The sequence below is a fragment of the Chiloscyllium plagiosum genome, unplaced genomic scaffold (genome assembly GCF_037043375.1).
Source record: "Chiloscyllium plagiosum isolate Xiang-an unplaced genomic scaffold, Cpla_swu_hap1 HiC_scaffold_42, whole genome shotgun sequence".
Taxonomy (NCBI): Eukaryota; Metazoa; Chordata; class Chondrichthyes; order Orectolobiformes; family Hemiscylliidae; genus Chiloscyllium; species Chiloscyllium plagiosum.
Window position 1 is genome coordinate 40509380 of NW_028270180.1, and position 12422 is coordinate 40521801.

The window sequence follows — 12422 nt, forward strand, 5'->3', positions numbered from 1 at the left end:
CCAATATAGAGGAGGCCACACCGGCTGCAGCGGATGCAGTAGATGATGTGGGTGGAGGTGCAGGTGAATCTGTGGCGGATAAAACAGCCCCACTGTCACTGACACCAATCTCCCCCTGTCTGATATAAAACAGCCCCACAGTCACTGACACCAATCTCCCACAGTCTGATATAAACCAGCCCCACAGACACTGATACCAATCTCCTCCTGTCTGATATAAACCAGCCCCACAGACACTGACACCAATCTCCCCCAGTCTGATATAAACCAGCCCCACAGTCACAGACACCAATCTCCCACAGTCTGATATAAACCAGCCCCACAGACACTGACACCAATCTCCCCCAGTCTGATATAAACCAGCCCCACAGTCACTAACACCAATCTCCCCCAGTCTGATATAAACCAGCCCCACTGTCACTGACATCAATCTCCCACTGTCTGATAGTGTTTTAAAAAATTCTCAAGGTCAGGTTCGTAGGAGAGTAGTCTGACACAGAACAAACGACCAAGAGGCGAGTCTGCTAGAATATGAGCATTTTATTCCCCGCAGCGTCGCCACAACCAACGGGTCTGGCTTATACTCACTCTACATGTTACCGGAACTGGGAGCCGTCAGTTCTCGTAGAGCGGTTGCCAACAACCCACGCTCGGCGGTTAAACGTAACCCCGGAGCAGACTCCCGGGTCTGGCTTATACTCACTCTACATGTTACCGGAACTGGGAGCCGTCAGTTCTCGTAGAGCGGTTGCCAACAACCCACGCTCGGCGGTTAAACGTATTCCCGGAGCAGACTCACCGAACTGGAGACTTTTCCAGCTGATATACTCTTTTCCAGATGTAAACATTCATGTGAACAGCAGAGCAAGGCTAAAAAACACATTCCATTCTGGTTACATACAGATAAGAAGATTCACACGGGGAGGTGTGTAATAAGATTCACACGGGACTAAGCAACACCTCCATTCCGGTTAGATTCACACATGTATTGGGACATAATTTTTAACCGTTTCACCACATTCCACTGCTTGGAATTTTACACCACATTCCACTGCTTGGCCCAATACATGTGTTACATTATGCTTAATTCAGTTCAATTCGTTTCAGTTAATTTCAGTTCAGTCAATTCAGTGTAGTTCAATTCAGCTCAGTTCAGGTCTGTTCAGTTCAATTCAATTGTGTTCAATTCAGTTCCGTCCATTTCAATTCAATTTAGCTCAGTTCCATTTTGTTCCGTTCAATTTGATTCACTTCAGTTCCACTCAGTTCAGTTCAGTTCAATCCCATTCAATTCTGTTAACTCCGCTTCAGCTTTTTGGACATGCCCACATCCTCCGCTGTACCCCAGGCAAGGGGTTCTTCGGCAGGACTGGGATCCTCTCAAGGGTGGACAGCAGCGACCCTGGGGTTCCTCCGGTCGCCCCCCACCATTTCTCAAACAAACTGCCACGTACATGCCCACATCCATGCCATCCCGGGACGGTCGGGACCTCCACAGTTTGTTCTTCTGGTTTCTTAGTCTTTTTCCAAAACATTGTTCTGTATCAAAATCTCTCCTCAATTGCGATTGACCCTGCTCGCTGCGCCAAAATGTTTTAAAAAATTCTCAAGGTCAGGTTCGTAGGAGAGTAGTCTGACACAGAACAAACGACCAAGAGGCGAGTCTGCTAGAATATGAGCATTTTATTCCCCGCAGCGTCGCCACAACCAACGGGTCTGGCTTATACTCACTCTACATGTTACCGGAACTGGGAGCCGTCAGTTATCGTAGAGCGGTTGCCAACAACCCACGCTCGGCGGTTAAACGTAACCCCGGAGCAGACTCACCGAACTGGAGACTTTTCCAGCTGATATACTCTTTTCCAGATGTAAACATTCATGTGAACAGCAGAGCAAGGCTAAAAAACACATTCCATTCTGGTTACATACAGATAAGAAGATTCACACGGGGAGGTGTGTAATAAGATTCACACGGGACTAAGCAACACCTCCATTCCGGTTAGATTCACACATGTATTGGGACATAATTTTTAACCGTTTCACCACATTCCACTGCTTGGAATTTTACACCACAGATAGAAACCAGCCCCTCGGACACTGACAAAAATTTCCCCCTGTCTGATATAAACCAGAACCACAGAGACTGACACCGATCTCTGCTGTCTGATATAAACCAGCCCCACAGTCACTGACACCAAACTCCTCCTGTCTGATATAATCCAGCCCCACACACACTGGCACCAATCTCCCCCTGTCAGATATAAACCAGACCCACAGTCACTGACACCAATCTCAGCTTGTCCGATATAAACCTGCCCCACAGTCACTGACACCAATCTCCCCCTGTCTGATATAAACCCGCCACACAGACACTGACACCAATCTCCCCCTGTCAGATATAAACCAATCCAAAGTGATTGACACCAATCTCCCCCTGTCTGATATAAACCAGCCCCACAGTCACGGTTACCAATCTCCACATGTCAGATAAAAAACAGCCCCACAGACACTGACACCAATCTCCTCCTGTCTCATATAAAACATGACCCACAGTCCCTGACACCAATTTCCCCTGTTTTGATATAAACCAGCCCCACAGTCAATGATACCAATCTCCCTCGTCTAATATAAACCAGCCCCACAGTCACTGACACCAATGACCCCTGTATGATATAAACCAGCTGCACCGACACTGATGCCAATCTCCCCTTGTCTGATATAAACCACCCCCACAGTCACTAACACCAATCTGCCCCTGTCTGATATAAACCAGCTCCAAAGTCACTGACACAGGAATTCTGCCTAAATTGCTGTGCTCTTCCAGCACCACTGATCCAGAATCTGGTTTCCAGCATCTGCAGTCATTGTTTTTACCAATCTCGCCCTGTCTGATATATACCAGCCCCACAGTCCCTGACACCAATCTCCCTTTGTCTGATATAAACCAGACCCACAGGCACTGACACCAATCTCCCCCTGTCTGATATAAACCAGCCCCACTGTCGCTGACTCGAATCTCCCCCTGTCCGATATAAACCAACCCACAGTTCCAGACACCAGTCTCCCCTTGTCTGATATAAACCAGCCCCACTGTCACTGACTCCAATCTCCCCCTGTCCGATATAAACCAACCAACAGTCAGTGACACCAATTTCCCCTGTCTGGTATAAACCAACCAACAGTCCCTGCCACCAATCACCCCCTATCTGAGATAATCCAGCCCAACAAACACAGAACACAACCTCCCCCGTTTGATATAAACCAGCCCCACCGTCACTGACAACAATTTCCCCTTCTCTGATATAAACCAGCCCTACTGAGACAGACACAATCTCTACCTGTCTGATATAAACCAGCACTACAGTCACTGACACCAATCACCTCCTGTTTGATATAAACCAGCCCCAGAGACACTGATACCAATCTCCCCCTGTCTGATATAAACCAGCCCCACAGACGCTGACAACAATCTCCCCCTGTATGATATAAACCAACCCCACAGTCACTGATACCAATCTTCCCCTGTGTGATATCAACCAGCCCCACAGTCACTGACAGCAATTTCCCCTTGTCTGATATAAACCAGCCCCACAGAGACATATACCAATCTCAGCCTGTCTGATATAAACCAGCCCCACAGTCACTGACACCAATCTCCCCTTGTCTGATATAAACCAGCCCCACAGACACTGACACCAATCTCCCCCTGACTGATATAAACCAGACACACAGTCACTGACACCAATCTCCCCCTATCTGATGTAAACCATCCCAACAGACACTGACACCAATCTCCCTTTGTCTGATATAAACTAGCCCCACAGTCACTGACACCAATTTCCCCCTGTCTGATATAAACCAGACCCACAGTCACTGACACCAATCTCCCCCTGTCTGATATAAACCATCCCCACAGACACTGACACCAATCTCCCTCTGTCTGATGTAAACCATCCCCACGGACACTGACACCAATCTCCCCCTGTCTGATGTAAACCAGCCCCATAGTCACTGATACCAATCTCCCCCTGTCAGATATAAGCCAGCCCCACAGAGACATATACCAATCTCAGCCTGTCTGATATAAACCTGCCCACAGTCACTGACACCAATCTCCCCCTGTCTGATATAATCCCGCCCCACAGACACTGACACCAATCTCCCCCTGTCAGATATAAACCAATCCAATGTGATTGACAACAATCTCCCCCTGTCTGATATAAACCAGCCCCACAGTCACTGACACCAATCTCCCCCTGTATGATATGAACCAGCTCCACAGACACTGACGCTAATCTCCCCTTGTCTGATATAAACCAGCCCCACAGTCACTGACACAGGAATGCTGCCTGAATTGCTGTGCTCTTCCAGCACCACTGATCCAGAATCTGGTTTCCAGCATCTGCAGTCATTGTTTTTACCAATCTCACCCTGTCTGATTTATACCAGCCCCACAGTCCCTGACACCAATCTCCCCTTGCCTGATATAAACCAGACCCACAGGCACTGACACCAATCTCCCCCTGTCTTATATAAACCATCCCCACAGACACTGACACCAATCTCCCTCTGTCTGATGTAAACCAGCCCCACTGTCGTTGACTCCAATCTCCCCCTGTCCGATTCCAACCAACCCACAGTCCCTGACACCAGTCTCCCCTTGTCTGATATAAACCAGCCCCACTGTCACTGACTCCAATCTCCCCCTGTCCGATATAAACCAACCAACAGTCAGTGACCCCAATTTCCCCTGTCTGATGTAAACCAACCCACAGTCCCTGCCACCAATCTCCCACTATCTGATATAATCCAACCCAACAAACACAGAACACAATCTCCCCCGTTTGATATAAACCAGCCCCACCGTCACTGACAACAATTTCCCCTCCTCTGATATAAACCAGCCCCACTGTGACAGACACAATCTCGACCTGTCTGATATAAACCAGCACTACAGTCACTGACACCAATCTCCCCCTGTCTGATATAAACCAGCCCCACAGACGCTGACAACAATCTCCCCCTGTCTGATAGAAAACAGCCCCACAGTCACTGATACCAATCTTCCCCTGTCTGATATAACCCAGCCCCACAGTCACTGACACCAATTTCTCCTTGCCTGATATAAACCAGCCCCACCGAGACATATACCAATCTCAGCCTGTCTGATATAAACCAGCCCCACAGTCACTGACACCAATCTCCCACTGTCTGATATAAACCAGCCCCACAGACACTGACACCAATCTCCCCCTGTCTGATATAAACCAGACCCACAGTCACTGACACCAATCTCCCCCTGTCTGATATATACCAGAACCACAGTCACTGACACCAATCTCCCCCTGTCTGATGTAAACCATCCCCACAGACACTGACACTAATCTCCCTCTGTCTGATATAAACCAGCCCCACAGTCACTGACACCAATTTCCCCCTGTCTGATATTAACCAACCCACAATCACTGACACCAATCTCCCCCTGTTTGATACAAACCAGCCCCACAGTCACTGACACCAATCTCCTCCTGTCAGATATAAACCTGTCCCACATACACTGGCATTAATCTCCCCTTGTCTGATATAAACCAGCCCCACAGTGCCTGACACCAATCTCCCACTGTCTGATGTAAACCAGACCCACAGTCACTGACACCAATCTCCTCCTATCTGATATAAACGACACCCACAGTCTCTGACACCAATCTCGCCCTGTCTGATATAAATCAGCCCCACAGACTCTGACACCAATCTCTGCCTGTCTGATATATACCAGCCCCACAGTCCCTGATTCCCATCTCCCCCTTGTCTGATATAAACCAGCCCCACAGTCAGTGATACCACACTCCCCCGGTCTGATATAAACCAGCACCACAGTCACTGAGACCAATCTCCCCCTGTCTGATATAACCTAGCCCCACAGACACTGACACCAATCTCCCCCTGTCTGATATAAACCAGCCCAACACACACTGAAACCAATCTCCCCCTGTCTGATATATACCAGCCCCACAGTCACTGACACCAATCTCCCCCTGTCTGATATAAACCAGCCCCACAGACAATGACACCAATCTACCCCTGTCTGATATAAACCAGACCCACAATCACTGTTACCAATCCCCTCCTGTCTGATATAAACCAGCCCCACAGACACTGACACCAATTTCACCCTGTCTGATATAAACCAGTCCACAGTCCTTGACACCAATCTGCCCCTGTCTGATATAATCCAGCGACACGGTCACTGACACCAATCTCTGCCTGGCTGATATACACCAGCCCCACTGTCACTGACACCAGTCTCCCCCGTCTGATATAAACCAGCCCCACAGTCACTGACACCAATGCCCCCTGTATGATATAAACCAGCTGCACAGACACTGACGCCAATCTCCCCTTGTCTGATATAAACCAACCCACAGTCACTGACACCAATCCCTGCCTGTCAGATATAAACCAGCCCCACAGACACTGACACCAATATCACCCTGTCTGATATAAACCAGTCCACAGTCCCTGACACCAATTTCCCCCTATCTGATATAATCCATCCACACAGTCACTGACACCAATCTCCTCCTGTCTGATATAAACCAGCCACACAGTCACTGACACCAATCTCCCCCTGTCTGATATAAATCAGCCCCACAGACTCTGACACCAATCTCTGCCTGTCTGATATATACCAGCCCCACAGTCCCTGATTCCCATCTCCCCCTTGTCTGATATAAACCAGCCCCACAGTCAGTGATACCACACTCCCCCGGTCTGATATAAACCAGCACCACAGTCACTGAGACCAATCTCCCCCTGTCTGATATAACCTAGCCCCACAGACACTGACACCAATCTCCCCCTGTCTGATATAAACCAGCCCAACACACACTGAAACCAATCTCCCCCTGTCTGATATATACCAGCCCCACAGTCACTGACACCAATCTCCCCCTGTCTGATATAAACCAGCCCCACAGACAATGACACCAATCTACCCCTGTCTGATATAAACCAGACCCACAATCACTGTTACCAATCCCCTCCTGTCTGATATAAACCAGCCCCACAGACACTGACACCAATTTCACCCTGTCTGATATAAACCAGTCCACAGTCCTTGACACCAATCTGCCCCTGTCTGATATAATCCAGCGACACGGTCACTGACACCAATCTCTGCCTGGCTGATATACACCAGCCCCACTGTCACTGACACCAGTCTCCCCCGTCTGATATAAACTACCCCCACAGTCACTGACACCAATGCCCCCTGTATGATATAAACCAGCTGCACAGACACTGACGCCAATCTCCCCTTGTCTGATATAAACCAACCCACAGTCACTGACACCAATCCCTGCCTGTCAGATATAAACCAGCCCCACAGACACTGACACCAATATCACCCTGTCTGATATAAACCAGTCCACACTGTCACTGACACCAATCTCCCCCTGTCTGATATTAACCAACCTACAGTCCCTGACACCAATCTCCCCCTGTCTGATATTAACCAGCCCCACAGTCACTGACACCAATCTCCCCTGTCTGATATAAACCGGCCCCACAGACACTGACACCAATCTTCCCCTGTCTGATGTAAACCAACCCCACAGACACTGACACCAACCTCTACCTGTCTGATATAAACCAACCCACAGTCACTGACAGGGGAATGCTGCCTGAATTGCTGTGCTCTTCCAGCACCACTGATCCAGAATCTGGTTTCCAGCATCTGCAGTCATTGTTTTTTTCCAATCTCACCCTGTCTGATATATACCAGCCCCACATTCCCTGACACCAATCTCCCCTTGTCTGATATAAACCAGACCCACAGGCACTGATACAAATCTCCCCATGTTTGATATAAACCAGCCCCACTGTCACTGACTCCAATCTCCCCCTGTCCGATATAAACCAACCCACAGTCCCTGACACCAATCTCCCTCTATCTGATATAATCCAGCCCAACAGACATAGACCACAATCTCCCCCTGTCTGATATAAACCAGCCCCGCAGTCACTGACACCAATCTCCCCCTGTCTGATATAAAACAGCCACACCGACACTGACAGCAATCTCCCTCTGTCTGATATAAACCAGCCCCACAATCACTGACAACAATCTCCCCCTGTCTGATATAAACCAGCCCCGCAGTCACTGACACCAATCTCCCCCTGTCTGATATAAACCAGACCCACAGTCACCGACACCAATCTCCCCCTGTTTGATATAAACCATCCCCACAGTCACTGACACCAATCTCCCCCTGTTTGATATAAACCAGCCCCAGAGACACTGTGTTATATCAGACAGCATTGTGTAGTTTCAAACTTTGCTTATCCTCTCTCTCTGAAAGAGCTTGTTCTTATGGTTAATTATTTTCTTGATTATTTCAGAAACTATGTCTAAAAATCCCTATTTTTAACAAAATTTCAAAGATTATTAAAAGTTGCAGCCCTGGAATTTCCTACAGTGAGCTTTGTGGTATTTAAATGTTCTGGTCAAAAATTGCTTCAAGCAGAAGACTTAATCATTGGTTTCTCCGAGTTCTCAGCCATTGCCCTTGCAGTTCCATAATAACTGTAAGCCCCAGAGAGAACAGAATGTCCAGGCCCTGTGCACACACAAACCCTCCGTTTCTTCCTGTCATGCCAACCCACGCAGTACATGCTCAACCTCAACTACATTTCCTTTCAATCCTCCCACTTCCTCCAAACCAAAGGGGTAGCCATGAACACCTGCATGAACCCCAGCTATGCCTACTTCTTCGTCAGATATGTGGAGCAGTCAATCTTCCACAGCTATACTGGTATCATTGCCCACCTTTACCACCGCTACATTGATGACTGTATCAACGCCACCTCATGATACCACGAGGAGGTTGAACAGTTCATCAACTTTAATAAGACCTTCCACCCTGACCTAAACTTCACAGGGACCATCTCGGACACCTCCCTCCCTTTCCTAGACCTCTCCACCTCTATCTCCAGTGACCGACTAAACATTTACAACAATCCCACTGACTCCCACAGCTACCTGGACTACACTCCTCCCACCCGACCTCCTGTAAAAATGCCATCACTTATTATCAATTCCTCTGCCTCCACCAGACGATGCCTGGGACAACATCACTTTATTCAACTAAAGTCAGCAATATACATTCACAATATGAAAGGCAGAAACTGTACTTTTACCCAGATCAGCCAGTTTCATCTGCAGACAGACACAAATTAATATTCAGACCATTGCACAGAAGATAGATGAGCACTCACAACATTGGAAATGATTTTGTTTGATAAAAGAATCCATCGTAAACATCCTCAGAACAATTCGTGTCAACAAACTTGTTTTTTTTTGTGTGTGAGGTAGCGCATGAAATGTTACTTTAATCTGATTGATGTGAACCATATGCACTTAAGAAGTTGTTTGAAAACGTCTATCACAGTACATACGCGAGTAAATTTTATAAATCATTGATCAAAGGGGACAATCTTTTTTGGATTCGAGGAAGATCCACAGTGATATTTTGTAAATGTTTGGAGCTGGGATTGTTTTCAATTTTTGACTAAGACATTGGTGTATTTTCCCTATGGTGGGGGATTTCAACAATAGGGAACATGTTTTTCCAATGAGAGGAGAAACATTTTAAACAGGATATCAGAGACAACCTTTTACACAGAGAATGGTTTGTGTGTGGGATGATTTGGTGGTGGATACTTACAACCTTTAGAAGACATTTGGATCAGTAAACGACTATCAAATGTTTGGATGGATATGGGCCAAGTACACACAGGTGGGATTAGTTTAGTTTGGGATTATGACTGGCATGGACTGGTTGGACCGAAGGGTCTGTAACCATGCTGTATCACTCCATGACTCTATGACTATTTATCATTTTTTCTCAATATTAAACAGTGCTGTAGTGATCCTTGAATGAACTGTTGATGTTTAGGTTGTGTCTGAGACTCTGCGAATATTTCCTTCAATGAGAGGAGTGACTAGTTCTCCAAGTTACACAACTGAAAATAACCTTTTCTCCAGCATTGTTGCTGAGTCGATTTGTTTCTGCGGAGGCAGTGGTTATGGTTTGCAGTTGGCTTTCCACCAACTGGTCAACAGTGAGACAAAATATCTTTGATCCACTGCAGAAACTCCACCTTCTTCCAGTAAATGAAACTGGGAACTCAAGGACCTTTTCTGTAGTCAGTTTAATTGCTGCCAACTATTGTACCTGGCCGATTAAAGGGAAAATGAATCAACTAAAGTAAAGTCCAACCAAACAAGCTATATTGTCCCATTTACTCACAATGGATACATTTCACTTGGCATTTCTTCTTTAAAAAGGAAAGTCACTGAATACAGCATTTACTGTATGACTATCAGAAAACAGGACATTGAATGCAGTGACGTTCTGGTTGGTTCAGTCTGTTTATTGAGTATCTTTAAAGCTCCTGAATATGAAGTTAATAGATCCAAAATCCCACATTGCAGTAACATTTGTTATCATCTCAAAATAAATTAACAAAATTGAATTGGTTCAAACTCACATCACTTGTTACACCATTCTCTGATTCATGTATCTCATTAAAACTGAGTGGGTCCTTTTCATGGTTAACACTGGTGTACTGTAACAGCGAATTTTTGCTGATTTTTATGAGTTAACTGCCCTGTCAGTGCTATCAGTGAGCAGAGAAATGTACTGTTTATAACCTACATTCGTGGTAATTATTACTGTAATACTCTCTAATTTAACCAAACATTCCTGATGTACTCAGACTGTTACATGCAATGGTTTAGACGTTGAGGATTTAAAAAAAAACTTATGGCCTGTCTTCTTCTCGTTCATTAGCCGCTCTTTCAAAAGTTTACCTCGGTGTTATGTATCACTGCGGACTCACATTTTGTTTCTCAGGCACACAGCTTTCCTTTACTGTGCATTTTAGTGTTGGAGCAATTTGAAAAAAAAAGATGCAAAGAGAGACATTCTGCAATGTAAGGAGGTGCTTCTCATCTCCGGGTCCAAACTGTTTAGTGACATACACTCACATTCTGAACATAATCATTTTAGACATGCTCCATATTAGGTTGCCGAAACTGAATTTAGAAACGCAGATTAGAAATGATATGTTATTTAGTAATGTGAGAGAGACTTTGAGTGACAGCAAAAATAAAGTCATTCATTTTGTTGGCTAATAATATTATTGAAGTTCTTTTTAGCTTTATCAGCTTGTGGTGGAATGTAGGATTAAAGGGAGTTAACTTCTAATTGAATATTCTAAATATAATCACTTTGGACACGCTCTGTATTCAGTTGCCTAAATTGAATTTTGAAATGTTTCATATGAATTACATGTTATTTTGAGTGCGACAGAGACTTGCAGTATCCAGGGAAGAAAAGCTCAACTGTTTTATTAGCTAGTTATATGTTTGAACTTTAATTTTAGTTTTATCTGCTTGTGAATGAAGGTAGAAATAAAGGGAGCTAACTTCCAGTTGAATTTGTTTTTTTTTAAACAAAATACATGCAACTATCATGTGAAACAGAACTGAAGCTACTCAAATTTACTTCCAAAGAAGCTATTCAGCAAAACCAATATCCCAAGATGTGTCTGTGTCCATGTTTAAGCAGAACCTCATGTAAAGGCATGATCCCATGTGTTCGGGCTGGACAAGCTGATACCAGGATCCAGTCTGAGCCTCCAGCAGGAAACCAACACGCGGAAGCTGTCAGCCTGCCCCTTCCGATGGCCATATAAATCCTGGGCACTAGACCGTAATTCAACACTCCTGGGTCGGATCTGTTTAGAAAGATCTTAGCAGAACCGCTTCCCACAAGTTATCAGAATGATTGTGTCGACACTTTTTCTCAGTTTGTTACTGACTTTCTTGTCATGTGAGTGTTTTTTGTTCAAGTCTCTTTTTGTGACTGTCTCAATGTTAGTCTACGGCAGGAATGAAAAAGACTCAGCCATCATTTCATCAGCATTAATGCTCATGGTTTATTTGTTTTCTTTTTAAAGGTGTCCAGTCGGAGGTTGTTTTGACCCAGCCAGAGGCAGAGACTGGCCGTCCCGCAGGCAGCCTGAAACTGACCTGTAAAACCAGCGGCTTCAATCTTGGCAGCTACTACATGTACTGGGTCCGACAGGTTCCCGGACAGGGTCTGGCGTGGCTGCTGTACTACTATAGTTCATCGGACAATAGCTATGCACCAGCGATTAAGGGCCGATTTACTGCGTCCGAAGACACTTCAAACAACATTTTCGCGTTGGACATGGAGAACCTGAAGATCGAAGACACCGCCATCTATTACTGTGCAAGAGAACACAGCGGGAGGAACCAGGGCTGGACCCGTTCAAAAACAGCTCAAGGGAACATTTTGTCAATTCCATCATAAACTGACGGTCAATACGAGTTT

The 12422-nt window shown here is 45.8% G+C and overlaps 1 pseudogene across 1 annotated transcript; it reads left to right on the forward strand.

The window, feature by feature from the left end:
- The first annotated feature begins 11804 nt into the window (after nt 1–11804).
- Nucleotides 11805–12401, forward strand: LOC122546418 (Ig heavy chain V region pseudogene; annotated as a pseudogene). Its single transcript, XR_015754101.1, has 2 exons — nt 11805–11897; nt 12025–12401. The product of XR_015754101.1 is annotated as an Ig heavy chain V region pseudogene (transcript).
- Nucleotides 12402–12422: the final 21 nt, after the last annotated feature.